The 19,014-nt window shown below is 39.0% G+C and overlaps 1 protein-coding gene across 4 annotated transcripts in view; it reads left to right on the plus strand.

The window, feature by feature from the left end:
• The window catches only part of not (non-stop), a 239,444-nt gene that overhangs the window by 109,313 nt on the left and 111,117 nt on the right, over positions 1-19,014 (plus strand). The window lies entirely within an intron of this gene.

Genomic DNA, 19,014 nt, shown 5'->3' on the forward strand with positions numbered 1-19,014 from the left:
TCCTTCTTGATACCCCACCCGTTTACACTCACGTCCGTACACACATACAGTCAGGCAACCAAACAGTAATAGTGCAGAGCGGTCCTTAGTGTCCATCAAGGATTCAAATTCTTCAATAATACGACACCAAGGTCGGTAGAAGGCGGTTCCCAATTATGAGGGTCATGTGTATACATGAACATAATTGGCAATGGGATCAGCAGGTCCCGTATTCACATCGAAACCCATCCAGATTGCAATTCTTACAAAGCGAGTGAAGCCTCGCGGTGACACAAATAGCCCATACAGTACAGATCGGAGGTAGACGCAAAAGAATACACGCACGTAGTAATTTGAGGACCACAACATTGAGAATAAACATAACCACACCAATCACAGAGAATTATGTTTCATTCATATCGTAGGGTAAACAAGGGATATCAACAACCAAGATAACATAAAGAAAAGAGGTTATTAAATGATATTGTTACCTGAAGTAATATCAACGTGCAATGAAAGGCAGCTGATGGTAGAAGAAAATCCATTTGAAACATTTAAAAACGTTTCGGTACATTAAAAATGCTGCTCCTAGATGCACGGAGTCCATCTTATATCTTATTAAAACGGACACACGTTCCCCAAGTCAAAGAAAATAGGAAGAATACATTCCTGTGGAAAGTTAGACCATCCCTGACAGAAAACACAAAGACTGCCATCTTTCGTGCTATCACAGAAGTTACGGGATCGTCCAACTTGAAGCAGTAACGAGCCATTTTGGCAAATGCTCCCAGGTCGGGACAAAACCGAACTGAGACAAGGATCAAAAATGGCTCAACACATAATCAACATTCAAATCTGGGATGAACTATGTGTAAAATCTGAAGAATAAATTAGGCTCTAAATTCTTAGCATCTGGAGTATACTCATCATCCAGACTCTTTCTTGTATTAATATTCATAGAATTGTTAGTTCCATCACCGCTAATCATTAGAATTTCAATTGCAAAACGGGAAACGGTAAAGTTGATTCTGTAGTCAGATCATCAGTCACCAAATCTACTTGAGTGATTTTAGCAGTGTGCAAGCTACTGGATGCCACTGTAAATAACCACCAGCTGAAGCAGAGGCAGAACTATGGACAAGTCGGGTAACTGTGTTTTGAATGCGTTGTTTTGTCTTTTGGAAGCAAGAAACAGCCAGGGCACGTGTTTGGCTGCTAGTGTGGAGCTTGATAAAGCCACAGGTGCTGCATGTCCACAAAGTGTTGCGGACACCCTGAAGAAGTACAACGTTCAATTTGACAATGGTTTCGGCCATTTTTAAATGGATGTATGTGCAAGTGCCTTACATTCCATCTCAGCCCTGTCCAGTGGTATTTTTAGGTGCTTAAATATACTCTCCTTGTGTAAGTAAATTTACAGGCACATAAAAGATATTGTGGGAAAAAAATTCCAGCACTTAGTGCTCTAAAAACCTTAAAAGTAATTAGCTAGACATAAAGCCAGTAATGTAATCTTTTTTACATGGGAGAATGAGTGGCAGGCCACCTCTCTTCCAAATAAGCTGAGAAAAACTGAAGGAACTGCAGAGGTATGGCAGACTTCCCTTCGAATTTCACGGAGAGTACTGTAGCAGTGGTGGTGTTGTCGTCTTTGGATCGGCCACGATATAGCAGTGCACTCCTACTAACTGAAGCAAGAAGTCCCCCAGTGTGTACTTGTGGCGGCAATCTGACCGTAGTACACATCCTTATGGAGTGCATGGACCTGGCTGATCTGCACCATAGTCTAAAACTTCCGAGCACCATTTCTCTCATTAGGTGAGACGGCAAGTGGTCATCAGACCTCGTCATCCATTTTTTGAGGGATACTGACCTGTTTAAATGTGAAGTTTCTATTTGTTTTTAGTTTTTAATATGTTATTCTTATAACATTTTGTGTATGTTTAAAGTGTTTTTGAAAATTTTAATTCCAATGAAATACAGTATATGATTTCATTTCAAAGGCAGTGCCTTTTTCCATTTTAATACATTTTAATCTATTTTTAAATAATTTTATAAGAAAATAAGGCATTGCGAATTAGTGTAGGTCCACAGATTATTTTAAATTCTAGTCAGTGGGTAAATTTCATTCCATCTCGTACCATTATGAGCTGATGACCTAGATGTTAGGCCTCTTTAAACAGCAAGCATCACATCATCTGAAGTTCACCTTTACACTTCCTTTGTATTTCAGACATATTGATATAATAACTATATTTCACATGTGTTAAAAATGTTGTATGTACTGAGTTTTTTCACAGTTTAAACCATTTTAGAGATGTATTGAGAATTAGCATCACCACAACGGGTAGGTTTTTCTTCTCCCACTGTAACTTCAACTCCTTGATCAAAAGGTTGTGCGCACAAATAAATGGAGATAGCAAACCCCACATCATCACAGCCAATGGAATGTGTCCAATTGGCTCAGCATTAGAATGCAGATGCACACAATTTAACCAAACTTTGTCTTAAAGTTTGAATTACCAAATAGGTAGGTTATGTAGAATACGGACTAGTATAGGAATGTTAAGTACCTTTAGTTTGTAAACCCCCTCCTCAAGGTGGTAGTGCCTTCTTTTGTACACTTAAATTCAGAATTGACCGCTAGCTACGTCCTTTTAATATCCATGCATGTTTTTAATGAGTGTTGCAATCTTAGATTTCCACAAGTCACACCTTTAGCCATATCAGCCTGTTTAAGATCCGTAAATCACTAAATGCATCTAATTTAGTCCTGAAACTAATTTGTTTCAGTGTTAACCAGTCATCTTGATCACCTAACTCATTACACTGGAATATGGAAGGCGGTTAGCAAAGATAGTGGCAAGGATCGTAGATGGATATGAGTCATGTGTCTTTGAAGCAGGTAATTCTATTTCAGAACAACCCTCCCACAGAATACAAAGATCAGTCAGCCGAAGAATCAAAGACAGATGAATTAATAGGAAATTACTTTTAAAAAATTGTGATACATTTAACACGAAAAATGTATGTGTTTTTCATAATTTTATGGTTTATCAGAGTTTCTCCAAAATTTTACTCTTGTAATGTTGTTTAGCTACAGGAAATACAGCAGCTGTATTTATAAAACAGCACTTTTTAGTTGTTCTTTAAATGTCAATAATAGGACTGTAAAATTATATCCCCAGACAATTTATTTTGAAACATTATTCTTTGCTTTGTTTACAATGATGAATGCCAGAAATACTCATTAACTCTCATATTACACATCTGAAAATTTGTTTTGAGCCTAAACTTGAGGAAGAACAATGTGGATTTAGACCAGACAGATCAATCCTAGGCCTCATTTATTTTTGACAAGAATGCTCTTTGAAAAATTTTGAGATAAGAACAGTTATAGTTTTTTTAATATATTTTTTTTATTGATTGTGTATGGGAATGTCTGAGATGTAAAGAAGTGCCAGATGAGATACAGCTAGAGTTAAGCAACTATTTCGAGAAACAGAGCTGTGTGCAAATTCAAGGAGGCAGGTCAAGTTGTTTTCAAATCAAGAGTGGACTGCACCAAGTGAGTGGTTGTGCGGTTTGGGTCATGTAGCTGTCAGCTTGCATTTTGGGTGATAGTGGGTTCGAACCCCAATGTCGGCAGCCCTGAAAATGGTTTTCTGTGGTTTCGCATCCTCGCACCAGGCAAATGCTGGATCTGTTCCTTAATCAAGGCCATGGATGCTTCCTTCCTTTTCCCCTTTCCTGTCCCATTGTAATCATAAGACTTACCTTCTGTTAGTACGATGTAAAGCACCCGGCTTCTCTTGGTACGACTTTACGGTTATTAACAACCAGTAATATCACAGAAGTAAAGTTTAAATGTGTTACAGCCATCCTCAAGCCTCTCTTTTTCCTCCCTCAGTACCACACTTTTTCTAATCTTTTAAACGTTAAAATACCACCGAAATATTATATATGTATATATTAAACCGGGTATCAAGATGAAGCAACAGCCGTTTATGTTTGGTACGGCGTTTATAGTAGGGATGTGGCGACCCCATCGCCCAGTGGGAAATCACTGCAGTCAGCCTCCCGAGTATTGGCGGGAAAACCATAGCTATTCAGGGGGGTATGGAGGAAATGCCTACTCCCAGCCCTGACCAACTAGGGTGAACATTATCCTGGCAGAAGGTATAAAATGCCCTCTGGGGCTCATTACCTCAGTTGTAACAACGCTACCGATATTGCGGTAGCCCAGCTTAATACTTCGGCTTGTGAAGTAACCATGGAGCACATTATAATCACTACTTTACCCCAGGGGTTAATCCCCCGTCGACCTCAGTCGACGCAAGCAGGTTGTCGGATTCTGGGGAACCTGTATCGTGTGCGGAGGGAGAATCGGAGCTCCCCAATACCTCAACATCCTCAATACGCCGGTCACAAAAGATCAGACCCAAGAGAACTTTTAAACTTGGAACCATCAACATACAGACCATGATCAGAGTGGGGAAACTGAAACAAGTCCTAGATGCAATGAGAGAACATGGAATCGGCATACTGGCTCTACAGGAAACGAGATTCAGAGATGAAGATACGGTGGAATCAGAAGGATATGTGATTTTGAAGGGAAAACCGGGTATCAAGATGAAGCAACAGCCGTTTATGTTTGGTACGGTGTTTATAGTAGACCGAAGTTTCTTGAGTAGTGTCATTGACTGGAAGGGTGTGAATGAGAGATTGTCGTACTTGATGATGAAAATTGGCAATAAAACTTATACACTTGTCAATGCACATGCCCCAACAGATGATAAGAACAAAACAGACAAGGCAGGGACAGAGAACTTCTGGAACACGCTGGATAAGGTAGTAACGGAAGCAAACAAGAGAGGTGTCACGATCTTGCTGGGGGATTTCAGTCCACAGCTAGGCATTGAAAGGAGATTCAAAGGCCCTGTAGGGGATTACCCTGCACACAAGAGAACAAATAAGAATGGAAAAAGGCTTGCGAACTTGTGCAAAAGACACAAGATGAGAATCATGACCACACACTACAAAGCCAAGGCGAGTAAAAAGACAACCTGGGTAAGTCCGGGCATAGAATTGGTGAAAGGCAGATAGACCACGTAGCGATCCGAGACAAAAATCATGCAGAGATCATGAACACCAAAGTCAGGAAAAACAGCAGAATGGAGTCTGACCACTATCTTACTGAAATCAAATGTAGATGGATACCAAACAGAACTAGGAGAAACACGAACACAAACTCACACCAGATCGACAGAGAACTGCTGAATAAAAACCAAGATCAGTACATGAAGAACCTGACAGTGGAGAGTAAATGGGAAAACTTAAAGGATAAGGTTAGAGAAGAATCCAAACGATTGGCCACTAATAACAAGAGAAGGAAGCATGAGTGGTGGACAGAAGAATGTGAAGAGGCGGTAGAGTACAGGAGGAAGATGTGGGTAAGGTGGCAGACTACCAAGAAGGAAGAGGACCTGTCAACTTTCGAGAAAGCGAGAAAGATGGCTGCCAAGACGATCAGGAATGCCAGAAGGAAAAGGTGGAATGAGAGGCTGGAAGAAGCTGATCATGCGTTTAAGAAAAACAAATCACGATCCTTCTTTAAGGAGATGAAGAGCAGGATAAAGGGTTATGAGGCGAGAGAACCTTTTGTGAAAGGACAAGATGGCGAGTTGAAAATAGGAGAAAAAGATGTATGCGAGGAAATGGCAAGATATTTCAAAGATCTACTGAACACAGAAGTACCCACAGGGAGTATTACTCTACAGTATAGCAGAGACATCAACCAAGGACGAGTACCCACCAGAACAGAAGTTGTGAAGGCAATCAAGGATCTCAAGAACAACAAAGCGGCAGGTAATGATGGTGTATGCGCCGAGGAGATCAAATGGGGTGGTCCTGCAACGGAAGGAAGCATGTACAGAATAATAATGGATATCTGGATAAATAAGAAGATACCTAGCGACTGGAAAGAAGCCATAATTATACCAGTACATAAGAAAGGAGACAAAAGAATACTGGATAACTACAGAGGTATCTCACTGCTAAATATTGGGTACAAGATACTCTCGAGATTATTGCTGAACAGAGTGGAAGCACAGCTTGAATCGACCATAGGAGAATACCAGGGTGGTTTCCGGAAAGGGAGAAACTGCGTAGAACAGATCTTTGGACTCAAGAGAATCATAGAACACAGACACAGGAAAGGAAAAGACACAATAGGTACATTTGTAGACTTCGCAAAAGCCTACGATTCAATAGACAGGAACACACTACTGAACATCCTACGCGACAAAGGATTGGATTCTACGACACATGGATTGGTGGGGGAAACATTGAAGGATACAACTGCTAGAGTAAGATACCGGGGAATGTTGTCAGACAGCTTTGAAATTAAGACAGGAGTCCGACAATGGGATGGTCTGTCGCCAATATTATTTAACCTAGTTTTGGATGAAGTGGTGAAGCAGTGGAGACAGTTGAATAGAACCATAGGAATTGAAGGTGTACAGATTGGATATAAGATCAAAAACAATGTCATAGTGGATTGCCTTGCCTTGGCAGATGATATGGTGTTGTTACATGAGAAGGAAGAAGACGCAAAGTTGGCAGTAGCAAATCTACCAGAGACTGCAGCAAAGGTTGTTCTGAAAATAGCCTACAACAAGACGAAGGTACTGAATACGAAGACCGATTGGAATGTAAAAGGCCAAGTGGTAGAGAGAGTCGACAGCTTCCGGTACCTAGGTGAGAACATCACGGGTAAAGTACAAAGCAACAAAAGTACCACAGACAGAGCTCAACTGCTGCTGAAACTACGATATGCAGCCATGACTACATATGGAAAGAAGAACCTCTCGAGGAACGCCAAACTGCGACACTACATGATAACCATCAGGAATGCTGCATTATATGCAACTGAAACGCTGACATTGGGCAAGAGAGCTTGCATACAATTGGAGAAGGAGGAAAGAAGAATCTTGAGACATATATGGGGCACCAAAAACCAAGGTGAAATCTGGGTACACAGATCAAGGCAGGAACTATTTGCGAGTATAGAACCAATCTCGAGTGTGATAAGAAACAGAAGGTTAGGATTTGTTGGACATCTCATGAGGATGGATGACAGTAGGCTGACGAAGAAGATATGGAATGCAACCTGCTTAACTGGAAGTAAGTGGATGCAGGAAGTCAGAGAAGATTGGGAGACTATTGGCATAAAGGAAAAATATCCACTGATGACAGTACAGGATAGGTCCAAATACAAAAAGCTCGTGGAAGGTCACAGATGGACAGACACCAGGATCCAGATTCAGATCACAGAAGCCGAGAGAAAGAGGAGGAGTGAGAGAATGAAGAGGTATTGGGAAGAAAGAAGACATACCGAACAAGTCACTCGTGATCCTCAGGGGTCGTAACGAACCTAATAAATAAACATGCTTTTAAGTGTGCTGAGGCTTATTAGCCAACATTTTCTTCTATTTTTATATTACTTTCAACATGCCAATGCAAGGGATATCGCATAAACATAGATAATCTTTGCTTATATGCAAAGCCAATGTAAAGCCCTTTGGAGTAGTGGAAGGTAATGGCTTCATTATCTGTAACCTTGGTATTAAGCAGGATAGAGTGGTCAGACTTATGCTTAAATATTGAGATAAGAACAGAACAGTTATAGTCATTATGAATTATTATTACAGTGGAACCTCCCTTCTGCGGACACCGTCGGTTCCGAGGAAAAATGTCCATTACGAGAGGTGTCCGCTAAAATAAGTTTGTAAAAAATAATCAAACATTTTAACGGCAAAGAACATCCACCTTAAATATAAGCATACATATCTTTATTTTTATTATTCTAAGTCATTTCTGTGTTAGTATTTCATAGAGAGTTATTATAAGTGATTTTACATCATTTACAAGCATTGCAGCTTCATGAAGTAATCGTGAAGCTTCGTCTTGTGTAAATTTAGAACATGTTTTCTTAACTGCGATATTCTTGAAAACGGAATAAAGTCTGTTAGATGGTTCCATAGTGTTCTTGCCGTACTCGCAGTCCAGCATGATACACAAATTCTTTATCTGTTTAAGCATATTTAGTCCCTGCTTCATTGTCAGAACTTCATGTTCTTCTTCCACCTCACCGTCGTCACTTTTCGTTCCTGATTCAGGCTCTGTAAAGCGATGAAAAGTTTTACTGTATTCAAAATGGTCCTTTTGTACGACTAATGAAGGCTGCTATGGATAGCTAGAAATATTTATGAAGTGCAGTGAATTAAATAAAAGCTGAAAATTTAGCTAAAAGGATTAAAAGCTGTCTGTCACAAGAAGAAAATGAATGAGGAGTTGAGGTGCAAACAAACATGGACCTTATGATACGTGCAACACACAATTACTGTATAACTTGATAACACAGAAAACTTACCGTAAAGTGCATCCCGGAGTCGGGACTGCCAGTCACCCTCGAGATCGTCACAGCCAGGAATATTCTCTTCTTCGGCTTCAGTATCATACGTCAATCCAGCTGTCGTTGCTAAAGTCTGAAGTTCATTATATTCATTTTGAACCTCTACCTTTGCTTGTTCTTCAACTGTAGAATTAACGATGCCGCATTTTGCAAAGCATTTCCTGACTGTGATTTCAATGACTGCATTCTAGGCTGCCTTTGTCCACGAAACTGCATCGCCAACATTGATCTTCTTCATCAAATCAAAAGCTGAGTCTGCTTCATCCATGTGTGCCACTAACGACCGTAAAACCCTCTTACGATAGTCTAATTTAAATTCTTGAATGATTTCTTGATCCAATGGCTGAAGATAAGAAGTGGTATTGGGTGGAAGGAACAAGAGTTTTACATTTGAAAGCCGTATTTCTGGATGGCACGTAGCATTATCTAGCAATAAGATCACGTTACGGTTTCTGGCCTTCATCTTGGAATCCAAGGCTAGAAGCCAATTCTCGAATATTGCTGACGTCATCCATGCCTTTTTATTCGCATGCCATTCGATACGAAGACAATTTTAAGTCCATGTTTTTAACACACCTGGGTCTCAAGGATCTACCGATTATTAGAAGATATTCCTTTTCACCGAGTGCGTTACAACAAAACATGATGGTGATTCTTTCTTTTGACATTTTCCCACCCTTGCAACTTTCATTCGGCAAAGTCAGTGACTTCTTCGGGATCGCCCTAAAGAACAGACCAGTTTCATCAACATTCAAAATCTCTTTCAGTTCGTAACTATTCAAAATGTCTGGTAACCTATCTTTCCAATCCACTACTTCAGTCGCAGACTCATCACCACCTTATCCACAGACTGTTTTGAAACTAACGTTATGACGTTTTCTAAACCAATCTAACCAACCAGTGCTAGCTACAAAATTCTCAACTTTCAGATTATTTGCGATTTCTCGAGCTTTTCCTTGTAACATTGGTCCACTCACACACAGTTTCTTCACTCGAGCACACTTGAACCACTCATATACCGCAACGTTCACTTCTGAAAAAACTGACTCCCACTTTCTTTTCACTCCTCGATTCCTATTTTCCTCCCACTCCTTTAAAATTTCAGTTCTATTCTTCACAATAGTGTTTATTTGAGTTTTCCCGAAGTTGAATTTTTCGGCAAGCTTTCTCGCTGAAAGTCCCTTGTCACTTTCTATAATTACATTTCTTCTTGCCTCGAGATCTAAACACGATCGTCCCTTGTTACTCATGTTTAACAGACAACTGAACTGCTACGGTATTTCTGTCTCACTAATTAGTGCCTGTACTGTCTTTTCCTTCTCAAGTTGACTACCTGAGCTCGACCTTAACAGCAACAATCCGAGTTATGAATAGAATGATGCAAGAAGGGACAAAAACCCCCAGGTAACTTGTGAGTCAACAGTTTCTGGCAGCATTTCTGGGCAATTAGAATTCACGGAACAGGCCTATACGCCACTAGGTAGAACTGCATTCCGATGTACACTCTCTCCCCTTGCACTCGAAATAGTACAAACATTCAAAAGGGATTTTCTTATGTCTGAAGAATGGTTTTAAAAGAAAGGATGACATGTGGTCCGGCGTAATAAATTGTCCTGCAACGTGTAAAGTGTCCGCTTAAGTCAAGTGGATGGGACAAATGGCGATGTCTGTTGTCCGGAGTTAGAGTTGTCCACTTAAATGAGGCCAATTTAACACTTGTCTTATGTAAAATAAAATCGGTTCCGAGGGAAATTGTCCGTATAGGCAGATGTCCGCTGAATAAGGGTGTCCGTTAGGACAGGTTCGACTGTATTATTATTATTATTATTATTATTATTATTATTATTATTATTATTATTATTATTATCCTCCACCACCACCGCCATGAAAATAATATATATATATATTTCTTATGTTGGAACTAAGGACATAGAAATCTATTCACATTTGCTACAAGGAATTGATCCTTATCCATAGAACATATTTTGATGTGTCTTTGACCATGGTTGTATTTTTTACGAGTTTGTACTGAACCTTTCTTTGTAAAGTGGGTGTTATGAGTGATTATGTGGTCAAATTCATGAAATATTTTGTGAAACAATTTGATAACAGCTGTCCTACCTTGTTTTCCGTTTACCAGAATCAAAGTTCATTCTTGATACACTTAGTTCGCCGGGCTGAGTGACTCAGATGGTTGAGGCGCTGGCCTTCTGACCCCAATTTGGCATGTTCAGCCTTGGCTCAGTCCGGTGGTATGTGAAGCGACCGTTGCTCAGCCTGAAGGCCTGCAGATTTTGAGGTGTTGTGTAGTCAGCACGATGAATCCTCTCGGCCGTTATTCTGGGCTTCCTAGACCGAGGCCGCCATCTCACCATCAGATAGCTCCTCATTTGTAATCACTTAGGCAGAGTGGACCTCGAACCAATCCCCAGATCCAAGTAAAAATCCTTGACCCGGCTGGGATTGAACCCGGGGCCTCCAGGTAAGAGGCAAGCCACGGGACCTTTCCTACCACCTTGAAAATTTGATTTCCCTGTGGCCTGGATTTTATTATACACATACATACATAATCATTTAAGACTGTTCAGCGTTTATTCTGCAAGCCTCTGTGAATTTACTAACCGTTGCCACAATCCTCTATTTGCAACTAGTGCTGTGGCCTCATTTAGTTCCATACCTCTTATCTTTAAATCGTTAGAAACAAAGTCTAACCATCGTCGTCTTGGTCTCCCTCTACTTCTCTTACCCTCTATAACAGTGTGTCCATTATTCTCCTAGGTAACCTATCCTCCTCCATTTGTCTCGCATGACCCCACCATCAAAGCCGGTTTATGTGTACAGCTTCATCCATCGAGTTCATTCGTAACTTAGCCTTTATCTTGTCATGCCGGGTACCCTCCTGCCATTGTTCCCACCTGTTTGTACCAGCAATCATTCTTGCTATTTTCATGTCTGTTACTTCTAACTTATGAATAAGATATCCCGAGTCCACCCAGCTTTTGTTCCCATAAAGCAAAGTTGGTCTGAAAACAGACCAATGTAAAGACAGTTTTGTCTAGGAGCTGACGTCCTTCTTACAGAATACTGTTGATCACAACTGCGAGCTCACTGCATTAGCTTTACTACACCTTGATTCAATCTCACTTACTATATTACCATCCTGGGAGAACACACAACCTAAATACTTGAAATTATCGACCTGTTCTAGCTTTGTATCACCAATCTGACATTCAGTTTTGTTGAATTTATTACCTACTGACATCAATTTAGTCTTCAAAAGGCTAATTTTCATACCATACTCATTGCACCTATTTTCAAGTTCCCAGATTTTAGACTGCAGGCTTTTGGCACAATCTGCCATTAAGACCAAGTCATCAGCATAGGACAGTCTGCTTACTACATTTTCACCTAACTGAATTCCTCCCTGCCTTTTTATACCTTTCAGCAGACAATCTGTGTAAACTACGAACAGCAAAGGTGAAAGATTTCAGCCTTGTAACCCCTCTAAATACCCTGAACCAAGAACTCACTTTGCCATCAATTCTCACTGAAGCTCAATTGTCAACATAAATGCCTTTGATTGATTTTAATAATCTACCTTTAATTCCATAGAGCCCCAGTATGTAGAACATCTTTTCCCTCGGTACCCTGTGATATGGTTTCTCTAGATCTGCGAAACATAAACACAACTGCCTATTTCTCGCGTAGCATTTTGCAGTTTCCTGGCGCATACTGAAAATCTGATCCTGATAGCCCCTCTGTGGTCTGAAACCACACTGGTTTTCATCCATCTTCCTCTCAACTACTGATTGCACCCTCCCTTCCAAGATGCCAGTGAATACTTTGCCTGGTATACTAATCAATGAGATACCTCGATAGCTGTTGCAATCTTCCTGTTCTCTTGCTTATCGATAGGTACAATGATTGCTTTTGTCCAATCTGAAGGTACCTTACCAACACTCCATGCTAATCTTACTACTCTATGAAGCCATGTCATCCCTGCCTTCCCACTATCCTTCACCATTTCAGGTCTAATTTCATCTATTCCTGCTGCTCTATGACAATGGAGTTTATTTACTATCCTTTCCACTTCCTGAAGTGTAATTTCACCAACATCATTTTCCTCCTCCCCATGAGCTTGGCTGTTCGCAACACCACCAGGAAAATTTCCTTTTACGGTGAGATGATGTTCAAAATATTCCCTCCACCTGTCCAGTGATTCCCTGGGATCTATTATGAGTTCACCTGAATTATTCAAAACACTGTTCATTTCCTTTTTTCCTCCCTTCCTAAGATTCTTTATTACTGTCCAGAAAGGTTTCCCAGCTGCTTGACCTAGCCTTTCCAGGTAATTACCAAAATCTTCCCACGGCTTCTTTTTGGATTCAACAACTATTTGTTTCGCTCTGTTTCTTTCGTCTACGTACAAATCCCTGTCTGCTTCAGCCGTTGTTTGGAGCCATTTCTGATAAGCCTACTTTTTACGTTTACAAGCTGCTCTCACTTCATCATTCCACCAAGATGTTCAGCTTTTCCCATCTTTACATGTTACAAACTTCATATTTGGTCCGTATTGAAAATGTACATCAGTTTAAGATTATTAAAATTTTATTAGTCAACCTATTCAATATAAATGTTATTTGCAAAGTTAGGACTTACATCCTATTAAACTAAGGTCTAAAGGGACATGTTTCGCCCTTTAAAAGGGCATCATCAGCCTTTTTACACTCATGCTAAAGGTAAAAATCAGGATCCTGATTGTCGATATAAGAAAAAGTATATAAAATGAGAATAAAAATTAGAATGAATATTATACAATATGTGCAATCATGAGTTCTTAAATGACAATTGACAATTAAAAATCATTTAAAATGTTTGCCAAGAAATAAGAGTTGGTATGGTAATTAAATCAGCAATCTTAAAATGATCTTATAAAACTGTACAAACTAGGCCTTGACCAAATAAATAATAAGAAAGTCTATGGCTAAAGTTGCCGTATCAAGGTTTGTGAAATTCGGCTGGAAGCAACCTGATTTTAAATGGAGAGCAAATTAGAATCCAATGGCCACTCAAGACAACATAAAACCTCTCTCGTTGAAAAGTCGTAATGAAACTGTAGTATGGCGCATGTAGATTATAAAGTTGTGTCCAATCAATCCATTAATTTCATATTTTACGAAGTGGGATCGCGGTCTCAGTATTTTTGTTGAAGGAGTTGTGAGAAGTTAACTAATAAGTGCCGCTGTACAGATTTTGTCAGCTCGTATACCGATGGTTATATGGGAACATTCTTACGTGTTGGCTGTAGTTTTTGAATGTGGATTGACTATTGAAGAAATATGGTGCGGAATCTGTAATGAAAAGGAGAATAATAAGGTAAGAAGTTTAGAGAAAAAATGGTAAAATTAGGGTAATTGATGTAAATTTAATTACTTACGTTCTTGATTTTTGCGGTATGAACTTGTTGCTTGTATGGTCTCGGAACGATTGAGGTTTGAATGGCATGTGTTGTATCTGTGTGGAACTGAGGGAGGGGGGTGTGATGGATGAACGGAAATAGGCGGAGCATTGAGCTTGCGCGCTATTGGCTGTTGAAGATGGGTGTTAAGGAAGAGGAGTGTAGTGGAGAAGAGGAGGTGGACGGAGGGTTTAACCTACATGCCGTTGGCTGTGGAACATTAGCAGGGGCGGGGACGGAGGGAGTTACTTTTAAGGGGAAGTTGGAATCTTTATTGGAAGTTAGTTTGAGGTTTTAAAGGATTTTATTTAAATTTGGATTTAAAGATTGTAATAAATTGGGTAAAGTCTCGTATAGGGGATTTTTTATTTCGACGGGATCATTGAGATTTAGGTCTTTGTTGTAATGTTGATCCAGATATATGTAAATGTTTTCTAATTCATTCATTAATTTTCCTTTATCTACTATTTTAATGATTGTTAGGTCCTGTTCGATAGTTGTGAAATGATGACCTGTATCTTTCATATGTGAACTCATGGCTGAAAATTTATAATATCTATTGGCATTATAGTGTTCCTGGTATCTAGTAAGGAAGCTCTGGCCTGTTTGCCCTATGTATGATTTTTCACATTGCGTGCATTTGAGCCTGTATATGCCTGAGTTTCAGTAAATACTATTGTTCATGTTGAGTGTATTGTGGTTGAAAAATAGGCTGTGATTGGTGTTTGTCGTCTGGAAGGCAATGTTAATGTTTTGTTTTTTCCAGAGGGTTTGTTGCTTGGTAAATGCCTGGATTATTGTATGTAAAGGTGGCGAATTTAGATTTTTTAGGTTTTTCAGGGACGAGGTTTATTGCTAGTTTATATTTAATTTTATTAATTATTCGGTTGATTATTTCTATTTTGAAGCCATTGAATTTTGCTAAGTTTTTAATATAATGAATTTCTGTTTTTAGATTCTTGGGTGATAATGGGATTTTTAAAGCTCTGTAAATTAAAGTATAGAAAGTAGCTTGTTTGTAGGAGTTGGGGTGTATGGATGAATTTTTGATTGTTATTGGAGTGTGGGTGGATTTTCTGTAAATTTGGAAGTCAAATGTGTTTTTGTCGCGTGTTATGGTTAAGTCTAAAAAGTTAATGGATCTGTTGACCTCGTCCTCCTTAGTGAACTTGATATTTTGATCAAGGATGTTTAAAAAATCCAAAATATCGTTGCTATTGTTGAGATTACTGTCAATTATTGCAAATGTGTCGTCAACGTATCTGAGCCACAGGCTGAGTCCTTTTATTTTTGAAGTTATTTTATGATGTTCCAACGAGTCCATGTATATGTCTGCCAAGATGCCTGATAAGGGATCTCCCATTGCCAGCCCGTCTTGGTGGTAGATTTTGCCATTGAAAGTGAAATAGTTGTTTTTTAGTACGAAGTTTAAAATATTGATGAATTCGTCTATTTCGGGGATGCTGAGATTGCTGTGTTTGGATAGGTTGTCCTTGATAATGTTTACAGTTTGTTTTGTTGGCACGTTAGAATACATGTTCGTGATATCGTAGGAGCACATGATGTGGTTAGGGAGTAGGTTGAATTTCTTTAAAAGATCGCAAAAATCAACCGAGTTCTTCAGAGGGGATTTGTTGTTGAAAGTGTAGTGTCTTTTAAGGAAATGGTGGATGTATTTTAAGGTCTTGTAAGTTGGGCTTTTTCTGCAATTAATTATGGGACGTATAGGTGTATCTTTTTTGTGTAGTTTGGGTAATGCCCTGGCTGTGGGAATATTAGGATTCATGGTGAATAGTTTTTGTTGTTTTTGTTCATTAAGTAAAAAAGTTGAATTCTTTATCAATGTTCTTAAATTTTGCTGGATTCTGGTGGTAGGATCTTTATTAACTATTGAAAAAGTCCCATCTGCAAAAAAGTTTTCTGTTTTTGTAATGTATTCATTCTTATCTAATAATACGGTAGTCCCTCCTTTGTCCGCTTTAGTTATTATGATATTGTTGTCGTTGATCTTCGTTTTTAAACTTTTTATTACGTTTGTATGATTGAAATCGGAAGTTTTAATTAATTCTTTAGTGACTGTTGGTAGTTTCTTTTTTATTTCGTATCTAGTGTCGTTTTGCAAATCTGGAGGGAGATTGGTAATGTTAGACTCAATCTCTGCTACAGTGTTGATTATGTAATTTTCTTTTTGTATGCTTGGCCAATTATGTTTTAGACCTTTGCTTAGTAGGTCGATTTCCTCTTCTGAAAAGTTTGTCTTTGTCGTGTTAACTATGACTGGTGAGTTGTTGAAGAGTAAATTGTTTTTTATTATTTCTACATTCCTATTGGATGATTTTAATTGGGTCTCCTTTAAGTGTACAAGCTTTTTGTCCAAAGTTTTTTGTTTTCTGCTTAGGATATCGTTTAATTTATAATCTACATGTAGCTGGAATGAGCTCCATTCTATTGGGGATACGTATTGAGATATTGCCAAATGTGTTCTGTATAATTGTAAATTTAAAAGCATTTTCTTTTTGTGGGATGTTTTGATTTCGTGCTTGAGCCAAATTTCATTAGTTCTATTTTGAGTTTTGGTTAAACTGGATGTGGTTATGTCTTTTCTCTGAATATATCTCAAGAATCTTGGAACCAACTTTAGTTTTAGACATTCTTTTAGATAAGCTATGTCTTTACCTATTTTACAGATTTTTACCTTTAGGTTGAGATACTTGTTCAAGTTATAATTAGCCTGGTTGGCTTTAACATTACATGTTACAAACTTCATATTTGGTCCGTATTGAAAATGTACATCAGTTTAAGATTATTAAAATTTTATTCGTCAACCTATTCAATACAAATGATATTTGCAAAGTTAGGACTTACATCCTATTAAACTAAGGTCTAAAGGGACATGTTTCGCCCTTTAAAAGGGCATCATCAGCCTTTTTACACTCATGCTAAAGGTAAAAATCAGGATCCTGATTGTCGATATAAGAAAAAGTATATAAAATGAGAATAAAAATTAGAATGAATATTATACAGTATGTGCAATCATGAGTTCTTAAATGACAATTGACAATTAAAAATCATTTAAAATGTTTAATGGATTGATTGGACACAACTTTATAATCTACATGCGCCATACTACAGTTTCATTATGACTTTTCAACGAGAGAGGTTTTATGTTGTCTTGAGTGGCCATTGGATTCTAATTTGCTCTCCATTTAAAATCAGGTTGCTTCCAGCCGAATTTCACAAACCTTGATACGGCAACTTTAGCCATAGACTTTCTTATTATTTATTTGGTCAAGGCCTAGTTTGTACAGTTTTATAAGATCATTTTAAGATTGCTGATGTAATTACCATACCAACTCTTATTTCTTGGCAAACATTTTAAATGATTTTTAATTGTCAATTGTCATTTAAGAACTCATGATTGCACATATTGTATAATATTCATTCTAATTTTTATTCTCATTTTATATACTTTTTCTTATATCGACAATCAGGATCCTGATTTTTACCTTTAACATGATTGTAAAAAGGCTGATGATACCCTTTTAAAGGGCGAAACACACCGAGCTCAATAGCTGCAGTCGCTTAAGTGCGGCCAGTATCCAGTATTCGGGAGATAGTAGGTTCGAACCCCACTGTCGGCAGCTCTGAAAATGGTTTTCCGTGGTTTCCCATTTTCACACCAGGCAAATGCTGGGGCTGTACCTTAATTAAGGCCACGGCCGCTTCTTTCCCAATCCTAGACCTTCCCTGTCCCATTGTCGCCATAAGACCTATCTGTGTCGGTGCGACGTTAAGCAACTAGCAAAAAAAAAGGGTGAAACATGTCCCTTTAGACCTTAGTTTAATAGGATGTAAGTCCTAACTTTGCAAATATCATTTGTATTGAATAGGTTGACTAATAAAATTTTAATAATCTTAAATTTTCCCATCTTTACACACAGTTGTTCCTAGGCATTCCCTTGCTGTTTCTACTACAGCATCCCTGTATGCCAACCATTCTCTTTCTCTATCCTGAACCTGCTTACTGTCTACTGTTCGAAACTTCTCACTAATCATAAGCCTGTACTTCTAATTTCCTCGTCCTAGAAATTTTCTACCTTTATTCGTTTGCAGACATATTTCACTTTCTCTACCCTAGGCCTAGAGATACTTAGTTCACTACAGATCAGATAGTGGTCTGTATCATCGAAAAATCCCCGGAAAACTCTTACATTCTTAACAGATTTCCTGAATTCGAAGTCGGTTAAGATATATATTATGGATCTGGTGCCCCTAGCCTCCCATGTGTAGTGGTGAATGGCCTTATGCTTGAAGAATGTATTCATAACAGCTAAACCCAGACTAGCACAGAAGTCCAGCAAACGCTTCCCATTCCCATTAGCTTCCATATCTCTCCCGCATTTACCACTCACCCTTCCGTATCCTTCAGTTCTATTTCCTACTCTCGCGTTGAAATCGCCCATTAGCACTTTTCTATCCTTGCTGTTGACCGTGACTATGATGTCACTCTGTGCTTCATAAAACTTGTCAACATCCTCGTCTGCACCCTCACATGGTAAATACACTGAGACAGTTCTCGTCCTAATTCTTCCAACTGCGAAATCTACCCACACCATTCGCTCATTTATGTGCCTAACAGAAACTATGTTGCGTGCAATTGTATTCCTGATAAGCAGCCCTACCTCATACTCTGCCCTTCCCTTTCTAACACCCGTCAAGTACACTTTATAATCTCCTATCTCTTTCTCGTTATCTCCCCTTCCCGGAATATCACTTACTCCTAGTACATCCAGAAGCATCCTCTTTGTTGACTCAGCCAGTTCTACTTTCTTTCTTCCATAAGCCCCATTATTATTGATAGCTCCCCATCAAATTCCATTTTGTTCGCCAAGTTGTTTCCATGGAGTCCCTCGCCTGTCAAATGGGAGTGGGACTCCGTTACTCCCATAGGTCCGAGGCTTGCTTAAAATGTTCTGAGCTCGGTAAATTCATGCAGCAGGATGCTACCCTACTTGCACATAGTCCAAGTGAGTATCCCTTGAGCACAAGGAGGGCCATGACTCAGAATATGTCCGAGATGCCCACTCCCATTCCATAGCAA

This window comes from Anabrus simplex, chromosome 6 (assembly GCF_040414725.1).
Source record: "Anabrus simplex isolate iqAnaSimp1 chromosome 6, ASM4041472v1, whole genome shotgun sequence".
NCBI classification, from domain to species: Eukaryota; Metazoa; Arthropoda; class Insecta; order Orthoptera; family Tettigoniidae; genus Anabrus; species Anabrus simplex.